We start from the raw sequence: 12,332 nt of genomic DNA on the forward strand, positions 1-12,332 counted from the left end.
TAAATGGTCATTGTTCAATTAGATATACCCACATATATATCACTTTCTTGCTCACCATTCAGTCCTACATCTCAAACCTTTTTTCTGGATGATAAATAATGGCCTTTAGACATTCCTTTTTAAACAGTTTATTCTTTTACAACTCTGCAAAAAAAAGCAAAAGTGTTAGTCACTCAGAAGTGTCCAACTCCTTGTGACCCTATGGACTGTAGCCCGCCAGGCTCCTCTGCCTTGGGGATTTTCCAGGCAAGAATACGGGAATGGGTTGCCACGCCCTTCTCCAGTGGATCTTCCCAAGCCAGGAATGGAATCAGGGTCTCCTACACTGCAGGCAGATTCTTTACCATCTGAGCCACCAGGGAAGCTCAAAATTCTACAAGCCATTCTTTATTATAATGTATTTTTATTTCATCTTACTTCTTGTAAGATATAATTTCATACTCAGAAATACTAATTTAAGAGTAATTTTTCTCAGAATTTTAAGATTTTCCATTTCCTGGCTGCTAGCAGTGCTGCTGGTTAGTCAAATGTCACAGTAGTTATCATTTCTACTTAGTGTTTTCCTTTGTTTCTGGTCACTTTTAAGGTTTTACTCTTTGTCTGAAGGGTTTTACAGATGTAGCTTTATTCATATTCATTCTCTTTGGGAGTAGTTGAGCTTCCTCAATCTGATGATTAGAATTTTTTATCATTTCCAAAGATTTGCAGACATTATATCTTTGAATATTGTCTCTTCTCCAATTCTCTTAATATATTTATTCTGGAACTCTGAAGAGGCATATGTTAGTTTTTCACACCCTATTCTCTATGTCTGCTTAATCTGTGTGTAAAGGTCTTAATTCCTAGAAATTCTACTGATTTTTTCAGACATTCCTAGTAATTTTTTATGGTTGTTACTTTCATACTTACACTTTTGAAACTCTCCTTTATTTATTTAATCCTAATAAACACAATTTTAAATATCCTGAATTTTATCAATGCTGTAACTATGGGTTTTGCATGTCTGATCATTCTGTAGTTTGTATTCTACTAATTCTTGCTATGGAGGCTCACTTCCTCATGTGATCTGTAATTTTTGATTACAAGTGCATGTTTTCTGGAATTTTATCTGTTGGAGATTTTTGAGACCTAAGTTTAAAGTGGTTCTTCCAAAGAATATTTCATTTAGCTCTGCTAGACACATATGAATATTGCCAACCTGAGACTACTTTAAACTAAAGTTTCTTGGGGAATTTCAGGCCACAGTGGTAGTGTGAATTCAAGTCCCAAACTCATGCAATGATTTATATTAAAAATTCTTGGAAGAATCTTTCTTCTTTTTATTCCCTCCATCTAGAGCCAAAGACAGAAGGGTATTTCATTTTCTCTGTGGGGTTGTTTTTTCCCTAGTTTGCTTTAGAGAGTTGCTGGCTATATATAGCTGCCTCTGATCTGACCACCCACCTTGAACATGCACAGATTTTGTCTCCCTACCCTGCTTAGGTGGCTTTTAAATATTCTATGACACATTTTTAAATCTTCTGTAGCAAATGTGTTTTTTTTTTTCCCAGCATTAAGTCCACCATATTGTTAGAAAAGAGTGAATCTAGTTCCATTGTTCTTTTATCCATATACTGCAGAGCACAAGTTAGAAAATAGCATAATTTTTATGCTATTATAACTGACATTTTTTCTCCTTTTCTCCAGTTGTTCTTTCCCTTTGAAATAAAAATATTTCACCAGAGTTATGTACAGGAATTGATCACTTTTTATTAACCTTGTAAACAATTAGCCATGTGAATTTTTAGATTTATGTTTTTATTCATCCAAGAGATTTATTCTATTATATCCTTGATAATTGATTCAGTTATATTTTTCTGATTTCTTCTTTAGGAATAGCAGTGGGGTTTTTTGGTGTTTTTTTTTTTTTCTTTTTCTTTTTGTGCATTTTTTTTCTTCACTGTTTCTTCCTGTATCTCAAATATTTTTTTCCTGGGATTGTGAAAGGTGTATATATGGATTACTGAATATTTGAAAGAATATTTGTATATTTGTTTTATCTTCTCCTTATTTATCTTCTTGACCCTTAGAACGTCTATCTTCTTAATCAAAAAGAAAATTCTGCCCTCTTAAAGCTTATTGTGTTTGTTCTCTGTATCACTGGTTTTATTTGTGTCATTTCTGCAATTTAATGCTTCTAATGTCATTTTTGCCTGCATTTTGATTTTATTTGCTTTTTTTTTTACTGACTTCTAATACATTTCAATATTTTGGCTCACTATTTTATCTTTCACCTCATTTTACAGAGTTCATTTTTTTTCTGAATTTAACTGAAAGCACATGGTAAACAATACAATATATTTTAAGTATGTTATAATTGCCATATTCTTCTGTTTAAGTAATGCAGAGTCTTTTCAAAGGTGCCATTTTTGGTCATATTATTCAAGCTAAAACAAGAAGATGTCTACCCAAACTAGATATATGCCCCAAACAGTGTGAGCAAATTCTCCTCTGATCCCCCCCTCACCACCTGGACACTTGCAGATCTGAAACTGGAAGAGGAGCTGACATAGTTTGCAAACCTGCTTAGTCATAATGCAGCTAGAGAGGAGTAGGGAGGATGCTAGGAGACAGTCATAGCAGGGAAATTGCAATTTGCTATGGTTCCCTCTGCATATTCACTAAAACCTTCCACCACAGATTAGCTTTTCATGTGATGGTTTCCCTTTAGATTTGTTTCTACTTCCAGTGTGGGACGTCACTTCCTCTGGCCTATTTCCTGACCCCACAGTTCACTACCTTGAGAAGGGTGATGGCTGTCACAGAGAGTCTTTAAGAAAATATTTACTTTTAAATGGAGGATAATTGCTTTACAGCATTGTGTTGGTTTCTGCCATATAGCAACATGAATCAGAACACATGTCCCCTCCCTCTTGAACCTCTCTCCCATTTCCCACCCCATCCCAGCCCTCTAGATTGTCACCGAGCACCAAGTTGAGCTCCCTGCATCATCCAGCACATTTGCACTATTTCACATGTGGTATTTATATGTTTCAGTGCTACACTCTCAATTCATCCCACCCTCTCCTTCCCCGACTGTGTCCACAGTCTGCTCTCTATGTCTGTGTCTCTACTGATGTCCTAGAAATGGGTTCAGCAGTACCACTTTCTTAGATTCCATATATACACGCTAATATATGATATTTGTTTTTCCCTTTCTGACTTCATTGTATGTAACAGGTTCTAGGTTCATCCACCTCACTAGAACTGACTCAAATTCATTCTGTCTTATTTCTGAGTAATATTCAGCAATACATATGTACCACAACTTCTTTATCCATTCATCTGTCGATGGACATCTAGGTTGCTTCCAGGTCTTGACTATTGTAAATAGTGCTGCAATGAACATTGGGGTACATGTGTCTTTTAGAACTGTGTTTTACTCAGAGAGTCTTTTTATATCTGGGATTTTGCATTTGCTCCTTTGTACTTAGCCTTGTATTAATACTTTCTGGAGCAACTTCTTCCCAGGGTGTCAGTCTACAATAGTGCAAAGACGTGGCGCTCACATCCATCTCATGAACTGACCTGCCCACACTTCTGTTCTCACCATTTAAAATGTAGACATTTGGGTAGATTCTGCCATGAACTCCTCTATTCACATGACACCTAACTGCTTTCTTAGTTAGGTTGAGGAGTCGTTTTCTTCATTTTTGATCTGTGCTATTTTCATCAGTAACTTCTTGCAGTTTCTGCCCTATTCATAGGGCACACCTTCCCTGTTTTCCAGTTAATTGCTAGTTTATCACTCTTTAGTCCTTTTATCATTTTGGTCAGTATTCAGGTGGGGAACACTAAACATGTAAGATGACCTTTATTTACTCAGAAATCTATCTTAATTAGAACTCTGCAGATTCTTATATATTTAATAAATATTTACATCCTCACCACCAGGGATACATTAGCGAACAAAGCAGACAAACATCCCTAGCAGAGGAAATAGGTAAAAATTAATAGATTTTGCTGATAAGAAAATTATATAGTATGTTAGAGGTTGACTTGTGCCATAGAAAAAGAGAGAGCAGGCTGAAAGAACAGAGGGATCAGGAATAGCCTCACTGAGAAGATAATATTGAGCATTGGTGGCACACTAGTCAGGGTTCCCCAGAAAAACAGAACCCATAGGAAATATATTGACATATAGGAAGTGATTGACTAAAAGGGACTGGTTCACACAATTCTGGAGGCAGAGAAGTGCTATGATCTGTTGACTGCAAGCTGGCAGCCCACAAAAGCTGGTAGTAGATTCCAGTCCAAACCCAAGGAACTGAGAACAGGAAAACCAATGGCATTATTAAGTCCACTTCTGAGTCCAAAGGCCTGGGAACCAAGAATGCTTATGTCTAAGGGCAGGAGGAGGTAGATACAGCAGCTCTAGCAGAGAGAGTAAATTCCTTCTTTCTCTGCCTTTTTGCCCTATTCAGGACCTCAAAACCTTGGATGATACCCACCCATACTGGTGACAGTGATCTTTACTGATGCTTCTTATTCAAACGCTAATCTCTTCTGAAGAAACCCTCACAGACACATCCAGAAATAATGCTTTACCAGCTATCTGGGCACCCCTTAACCCAGTCAAGTTGACATGTAAAATTAACCATCACAAGTGTGAAGGAGCTGAGAAAGTTGGCCACGTGGTTTCCTGAGGGATGGTTGTCCCAGCCACTGGGAAGACCCAAGGTTAATGCTCAAGGCTCAGCAAGGAATTCAGTACAGTCAGAGAAGAGAGTAGCAAGGGGGAAGACTGGCAATGTGGAGCCCATCGTACGGACCCACGTGTGTCTATTGAGATACAGGGCTCTTGTTGTTACTTAATGGGAAACGGGGAGCCATGGTAGGGTTTTGAAGAGGGGAAGGCTATGACCTACTCCATACTTAAAGGTTCACTTTGGCTGCATTGAACACAGAATTCCTGGGATGCAATCAGAATTCCTTGAATGCAGTTGATGGCCCTTGAGGTCACTGAATTGACTCCAGTGTGTGGTGCTCACACAGACTGCATGTGAGAATCATCTAGGAAGCTTTTAAAATCCTAGTACCATATCTGTACCTGAAACCAATTAAAATTAGAACCTCTGAGGTGTGTCCCAGGCATTAGTGCTGTGCAACTAAGGTGGTATATCACAGTTTTCCACAAAAAGAAGGCTCCCTTGGCCACACACTGAACTGTGAGTTGCTAAAAGAGAAGGGCCATGTTTTGTATTTGGCTGCATCCATGGCACACATTTGGCACATCATAGAGATGAGTTAATTCATAAAATGTCAATTTCACCAAAATGGGAACCCAGAATATTGATGGAAGTGTATCATCTTCCCAGGCCAGAGCTCAGAGAGAGGCTTCTGCAGGGTTCTCAAGAATGGTTTTTGAACAGAAGCTCAGTATTGACAAGAAAGAGAGAGAAAGAAAGAAGGATATCCAAGAGAGAAGGAAAGAAAGGAAGGAAGAGAGACAAAAGGAGCTTTTCAAGATGGGGAAAATCTGCCTTTCAGTTCTGCCTCAGATGTGAGTGCACCAGACTTGTGATGATACTGATGTCCTTGCAACTTGTCTTGGCTAAAAAGCTGAGAGACTTTGGGGCAGGGCAGGGATGAGGGTTTCCTGTTTCCCCTGTGGGCCCAGACTTGCCCTTAGGAGGAGCTAATTTACTCAGAGAGGCTGAGGTCCTCTCCAGCCCACAGACCACAGAGAGCTCCCAGCTGCTGCCACCACCTGTTCCCCCGCTGCCGCCGCATTGTGAAATCTCAGCTTAGGTCATCCTGTTGGGTTCATCCCAAGGTCAGGCTCATTCCCCAGGAATGCAGTCCCTGTGCAGAGGTCTTTCACAGCCCACAAGGCCCCTTGCTCATCTTCACCAGCTCTTCACAGCAGTTCCAGTGCTGCTGGGTAAATATCATGCACCCAGGTGCCTGAGACCATCTGCCCACCCTGGAGGTTGGCTGTTCTCCAGTGTTCACCAGGTTCTCCCAGTGTCTGGAGCACCATGTGTTCAGGATGCAGAGAAGAGCTGGAGTCCCAGCACATGGGCCAGGGAGCCACCTCCAGGACCACAGGGAGGGGCTAGCCTAGACCCGGGCTGTTTGATACCATGCCACTGACCACATGTGGGCACCGAGCACTTGAAATATGGCTAGGGTAACTGAGACAACTTGCTTTATTTTGTTTAAAATCAAACTAAATGCCTGATACTTGATTCAGCTATTGAATAATTTCTAGATATGTTTAAATATGTTTGGAATAGCTTCAGTTCAGTTCAGTTGCTCAGTTGTATCCAACTCTTTGCGACCTCATGAATTGCAGCACGCCAGGCCTCCCTGTCCATCACCAACTCCCGGAGTTCACTCAGACTCGTGTCCATCGAGTCCGTGATGCCATCCAGCCATCTCATCCTCTGTCGTCCCCTTCTCCTGCCCCCAATGCCTCCCAGCATCAGTCTTTTCTTTTTTTTTTTTTAATTTAATTTTATTTTATTTTTTAAATTATATTTTTACTTTATTTTACTTTACAATACTGTATTGGTTTTGCCATACATTGACATGAATCCACCATGGGTGTATACAAGCTCCCAATCCTGAATCCTCCTCCCAACGAGCCTTGGTAACGTAGCGGTTAGGCAGACGTGCAGCTGGACAGGCATCAGTCTTTTCCAATGAGTAACTCTTCACATGAGGTGGCCAAAGTACTGGAGTTTCAGCTTTAGCATCATTCCTTCCAAAGAAATCCCAGGGTTGATCTCCTTCAGAATGGACTGGTTGGATGTCCTTGCAGTCCAAGGGACTCTCAAGAGTCTTGTCCAACACCACAGTTCAAAAGCATCAATTCTTCGGTGCTCAGCCTTCTTCACAGTCCAACTCTCACATCCATACATGACCACAGGAAAAACCATAGCCTTGACTAGACGGACCTTAGTCGACAAAGTAATGTCTCTGCTTTTGAATATACTATCTAGGTTGCTTAGGTATTTGAATCTACTTTTACAACTGTAAATTTTGTGAAATCAAAATACAGATCAAGAAAACTTTAACATTCAAATTTAGATGAACTGTAAGTGTAAAGTACACACCAGATTTTGAAGACTTTACAAAAAAGCAGAACATAAAACATCTCATTAATACTTTTATATTTATAACAGGTTGAGACGATAATAGTTTTGTTATATTGGGTTAAATAAACATATTATTAAAATTAATTTCACCGTTTTCTTTGTTAATGTGGCTACTGGAAAATCTAAAATTACATACAAGCTCACATTATATTTCTGCTGGACAGCATCAGAATTTGTCTAGGGAGGAAGACCTTCCACCATCCCTAAGCAGATGGAGAATGGTACCAGTAGACATACCAGACCATGAAGTAGACCAAGAATAAATCAGCTCAGAGCTAAGAAATATCTTCCTTAGATAGGAATTCCTGCTCCCTCCTTTGTTGTTTCAGTCGCTCAGTCATGTCTGACTCTTTGTGACCCTGTGAACTGCAACATGCCAGGCTTCCCTGTCCTTCATTATCTCCTAGAGTTTGCTTAAACTCGTGTCCATTGAGTGAGTGATGCTATCCAACTGTCTCATCCTGTTGCCCCCTTGTCCTCCTGCCCTCAATCTTTCCCAGCATCAGGGTCTTTTCCAGCGAGGAGTCAGCTCTTCATATCAGGTGGCCAAAGTACTGGAGCCTCAGCTTCAGCATTAATCCTTCCAATGAATAGTCACAGTTGATTTCCTTTCGGATTGACTGGTTTGATCTCCTTGCTATTCAAGGGTCTCTTCCTGCCTCCCAGATCCTGTTGGTTCAAATGATTATGGGTATATGAAAGTGAAAGTGTTAGTGGCTCAGTTGGGTCTGACCATTTGCGACTCCATGGACTGTAGACCTCCAGACTCCTCTGTCCATGGAATTCCAAAGGCAAGAATCCTGGAGTGGGCTGCAACTCCCTTCCCCAACAGCCCTTCCCAATCCAGGAATCAAACCTGGGTGTCCTGCGTTGCAGGCAGATTCTTTATCAGCCAAACCACCAAGGAAGCCCCATGGAGGTTGGTTATTTCTAGCATGGAGTCTGCCTTGGGTGTCAGGAAAAAACAGAACTGCCACCCAGAGGAGTCTGGCTACCTTCCTCATGGCGGCTTCCCTCATAGCTCAGTTGGCAAAGAATCTGCCTGCAATGCAGGAGACCTGGGTTTGATTCCTGTGTCAGGAAGATCCCTGGAGAAGGAAATGGCAACCCACTCTAGAAGTCTTGCCATGGACAGAGGAGCCTGGCGGACTACAGCTCATGCAGTCACAAGAGTTGGACACAAGTTAATGACTAAACCATCACTATTAAATTCGTATGGTTATTTTTTAATAATTCTTTACTTTGGCTATTAAAAAATTCTGATAACATACTGAAGTGAAGTTGCTCAGTCGTGTCCGACTCTTTGCGACCCCATGGACTGTAGCCCACCAGGCTTCTCCATCCATGGGATTTTCCAGGCAAGAGTACTGGAGTGGGGTGCCATTTCCTTCTCCAGGGAAAGTAGTACATAAACCTATAGAAAGGTATCCTTTACAAATATACCTTATGTCTTTAATTCTTTTACATTAATGTCATAATTTTCAAAGCACTGATCTGAGAGTCACTTTTCTGAGTTAGCTTTACAGCAGATTTTGTCACATCAAGCCCAAATGAAGTCCCATTATTATTTTTACCAGCCACACAATCTTCCATTGTATAGCTATATTTGATTTTTTTCAACTAATGAACATTTAATTTTCCATTTTCTTTTATACTATAAACAATGCTTTCTTTCATGATATAAACACTGAACACTCTTTCGCTTACATCTTTTGAATGTGTCGTCCTTACTTTAGAATTGCTAACAGGGAAATGTTGAGCCAACATTAGTAAAATTTTCACTTTTATTCGGATAATAAAGTGCCTATTTATCCACATTCCCACCAACGTTTTATCAGTCTTTTGCCATTCAAATGGATGTTCATTGGTACTTGAGGACATATATCCCACATTTCTAGTGAAACTGAGGGATTCTGCCAGTGTACATTGGCCGATTGTATGTAGTATGTGAATTCTTTATTACACTGCACTCATTTTTCTTTTAGATGGTTTGTCTTTTCTATTTACAAGCCTTTTATATATTTTGGGTATTAAACTTTTGCTGGTATAAATATAGTATTTTACCTCAACCTGTCACTTTTCTTTTTGTCTTATTTACTTTTTAATTGGAAAATAATACAAATGCAAAAAAGTACATAAGCAAAAGTGTTGGGCTCAATCAATTATCATAAAGTAAACACATCTGTGCAACCACAACCTAGGCCAAGAAATAGAACATTTACACACCCAAGAAGCCCTTCTTTCACCCTCTCCCTCACCATCTGGTTCCTCCACTCAAAGCAACAGTAACTATCAAAAGATGAATTTTGCCTTTATAAAATTTATATGAAGGAATTATACACCCTCCGTTTTTGTGTGTCTGACTCCTTGTTGCTGTTGGTCAGTACCATGCTTATGAAATTCACCCACATTTTGCATGCAAATGTAGACTTTTGGTGTTGTATAGCACTGCATTTAAGAACTATGCCATATTGTGTTCACCCATTCTACTGTTTTTCTATTAGTATTTAGAGTTGATGTACAATATTATATGTTGTTGGTGTATAAGATAATGATGCACAATTTTTCAAGGTCATACTCCATTAATAGTTATAAAATATTGGCTATATTCCTTGGACCTTGGACCATAAAGAAGGCTGAATGCTGAATAATTGATGCTTTTGAACTATAGTGTTGGAGAAGACTCTTGAGGGTCCTTTGGGCTGCAAGGAGATCCAAGCAGTCAATCCTAAAGGAAATCAATCCTCAATATTCATCAGAAGGACTGATACTGAGTCTGAAGCTCCGATACTTTGGCCACCTGGTGCTAAGAGCCAACTCATTGGAAAAGACCCTGATGCTGGGAAAGATTGAAGGCAGGAGGAGGAGATGACAGAGGAGGAGATGGTTGGATGGTATCACTGACTCAATGGACATGACTTTGAGCAAGCTCCAGGAGATGGTGAAGGACAGGGAAGCCTGGCTTGCTGCAGTCCATGGGGTTGCAAAGAGTCAGACACTACTGAGCAAATGACCAACAACAAATATTCCTTATCCTATATGATATTTCCTGGTAGCTTACTTAATTTAGGGCTTCCCTGGTGGCTCAGATGGTAAAGCATCTGCCTGCAATGCAGGAGACCCAGGTTCGATCCCTGGGTTGGGAAGATCCCCTGGAGAAGGAAATGGCAACCTACTCCAGTACTCTTGCCTGGAAAATTCCATGGACAGAGGAGCCTGGTAGGCTACAGCCCAAGGGGTTGCAAAGAGCTGGACAAGACTGAGCAACTTCACTTTATACTTTGTTTTATACACAATAGTTTTTGCCTTTTAATTCTCTTCCCCATTGTTGCCCCTCTCCCATTCTGTCTCCCCAGTGGTAACCACTAGTTTTTTCCTATATCTCTGAGCCTGTTTCTTTCTTAGGTTCCACTTAAGTGATTATCACATATGATTTGTCCTTTTCTGTCTAACTTATTTCACTAAGCATAATACTCTCCAAATTTATTCATGTTATTGAAAAGTGGTAGAATTTCACTTTTTATGGCTGATCAGTATTACACTGGGCTTCCCAGATGATTCCCTGATAAAGAATCTGCCTGTCAAGCAGGAGACACAGGTTTGATCCCTGGGTTGGGAAGAGAAGATCCCCTGGAGAAGGAGATGGTGACCCACTCCAGCATTCTTGCCTGGGACAGAGAAACCTGACAGGCTGGGGTCGACAAGAGTCAGACACAACATAGTGACTAAACAGCAACAACAAACATTCCATTGTATAAAATGTGGGTGTGTGTGCACGTGCTCAGTCATTCAGTTGTGTCCAACTCTTTGCACATGTTTTTTATCCATTCATCTGTTGATGGACACTTAGGTTGCTTCCATACCTTGGCAGTAGTAAATAATACTGCTATGAACATTGTGCATGTATCTTTTAAAGTTGGTGTTTTTGCTTTTTTCTATCCAGGAGTGGAGTTTCTGGCTTATATGGCAGTTCTGTTCAGATCCTGAGATGATGTGGCTGCTGCTGAAACGTGCCACATGAAGTTTGCTGGGACCACTTTAGAACCAAGAGAGCCTGGGGATGCAGTGAAATCATAGTCCTCTCCATTAAGTTCATCACCAATGGGGGCAAATATAGGAAAAGTGAAAACACCCTAGTCTCTTCTTCATCCTTGCAGTATTCTTCCAAGACCCCTACAGGAAGAGCCTGACACAGAGCCTGCTGGCAAAGCAGAAATGCAGTTTGCAGAGCCCAGCTCCAGGATTACAAGGTAGGGGAGAAGAAAGTGAATTTGGAGTCAAAAGGCAATAAATTGATAATTGGCACAGTTGTGTGTCATATTTTATTGATTTGTAGAACCTCTTTATATATTCTGGCAACAAGTTCTTTATTGATTATTTGTGTTACAAATATATTCTCCCACTCTGTTATTTATCTTTTAGACTCTTTATGATGTCATTTAAAGAACAAAACCTATTGATGTAGTTCAATTTATTAGTCTTTTTATGGTAGGACTTTGGATATCTTATTGAAGAAGTCTTCTCTACCCTAGGCTATAAGAATATTCTACAATATTTTCCTTAGAAGCTTATTGTTTTCATGTTTAGATCTACAATCTGCCTGGAATTGAGTTTTGTATGACTGATGTGAGGTAGAGAGGGAGTCAAGTTACATATTTTCCCCCATATTGTTATCCAGTTGACTCAGGAGTATTTCTTGAAAAGGACACCATTCCCACACTGCATCACGTCTTTTGTCTTCAGTCAAGTGTCCAGATATACCTGACTTTCTTTCTGGCCTGTCTTCCATTGCATTGGCCCCACTTGCCCATCCTTGAACCAACACCACAGTCCTAATTGCTATAGCTTTATAGTAATCCTGATTAACAAATAGAATCAGTCCTCCCACATTCTTTTAAGGAGTTTCTTGATTATTCATCACCCTTTAAATTTTCAGTAACATTTCAATCAACTTGTCGATTTCTTTTAAAAAAAATCCTCGTATTTTTGTTGAGTTGCTTACACATATAGATCATTTAGGGAGAATTCACATAGCTAAAATATTGAGCTATTTGAGCATAGTATATAGATCTTTGAACCTTTGAACATAGTATACCAATTGACTTATTTAAATCCTTTGTATTATTAGCAATATTTTATATTTTCCTGTGTGAAGCCTATTTAGGTTTATTCTAGGGATGTGGAAACTTA

General features: G+C 39.9%; 1 non-coding gene across 1 annotated transcript; it reads left to right on the forward strand.

Annotated features, from left to right (window-relative positions):
- The first annotated feature begins 10,216 nt into the window (after nt 1-10,216).
- Nucleotides 10,217-10,288, forward strand: TRNAC-GCA. The gene has a single exon. It is a non-coding gene; the product is annotated as a tRNA-Cys (tRNA).
- The last annotated feature ends 2,044 nt before the right edge of the window (nt 10,289-12,332 follow it).

This window comes from Oryx dammah, unplaced genomic scaffold (assembly GCF_014754425.2).
Source record: "Oryx dammah isolate SB20612 unplaced genomic scaffold, SCBI_Odam_1.1 HiC_scaffold_13, whole genome shotgun sequence".
Taxonomy (NCBI): Eukaryota; Metazoa; Chordata; class Mammalia; order Artiodactyla; family Bovidae; genus Oryx; species Oryx dammah.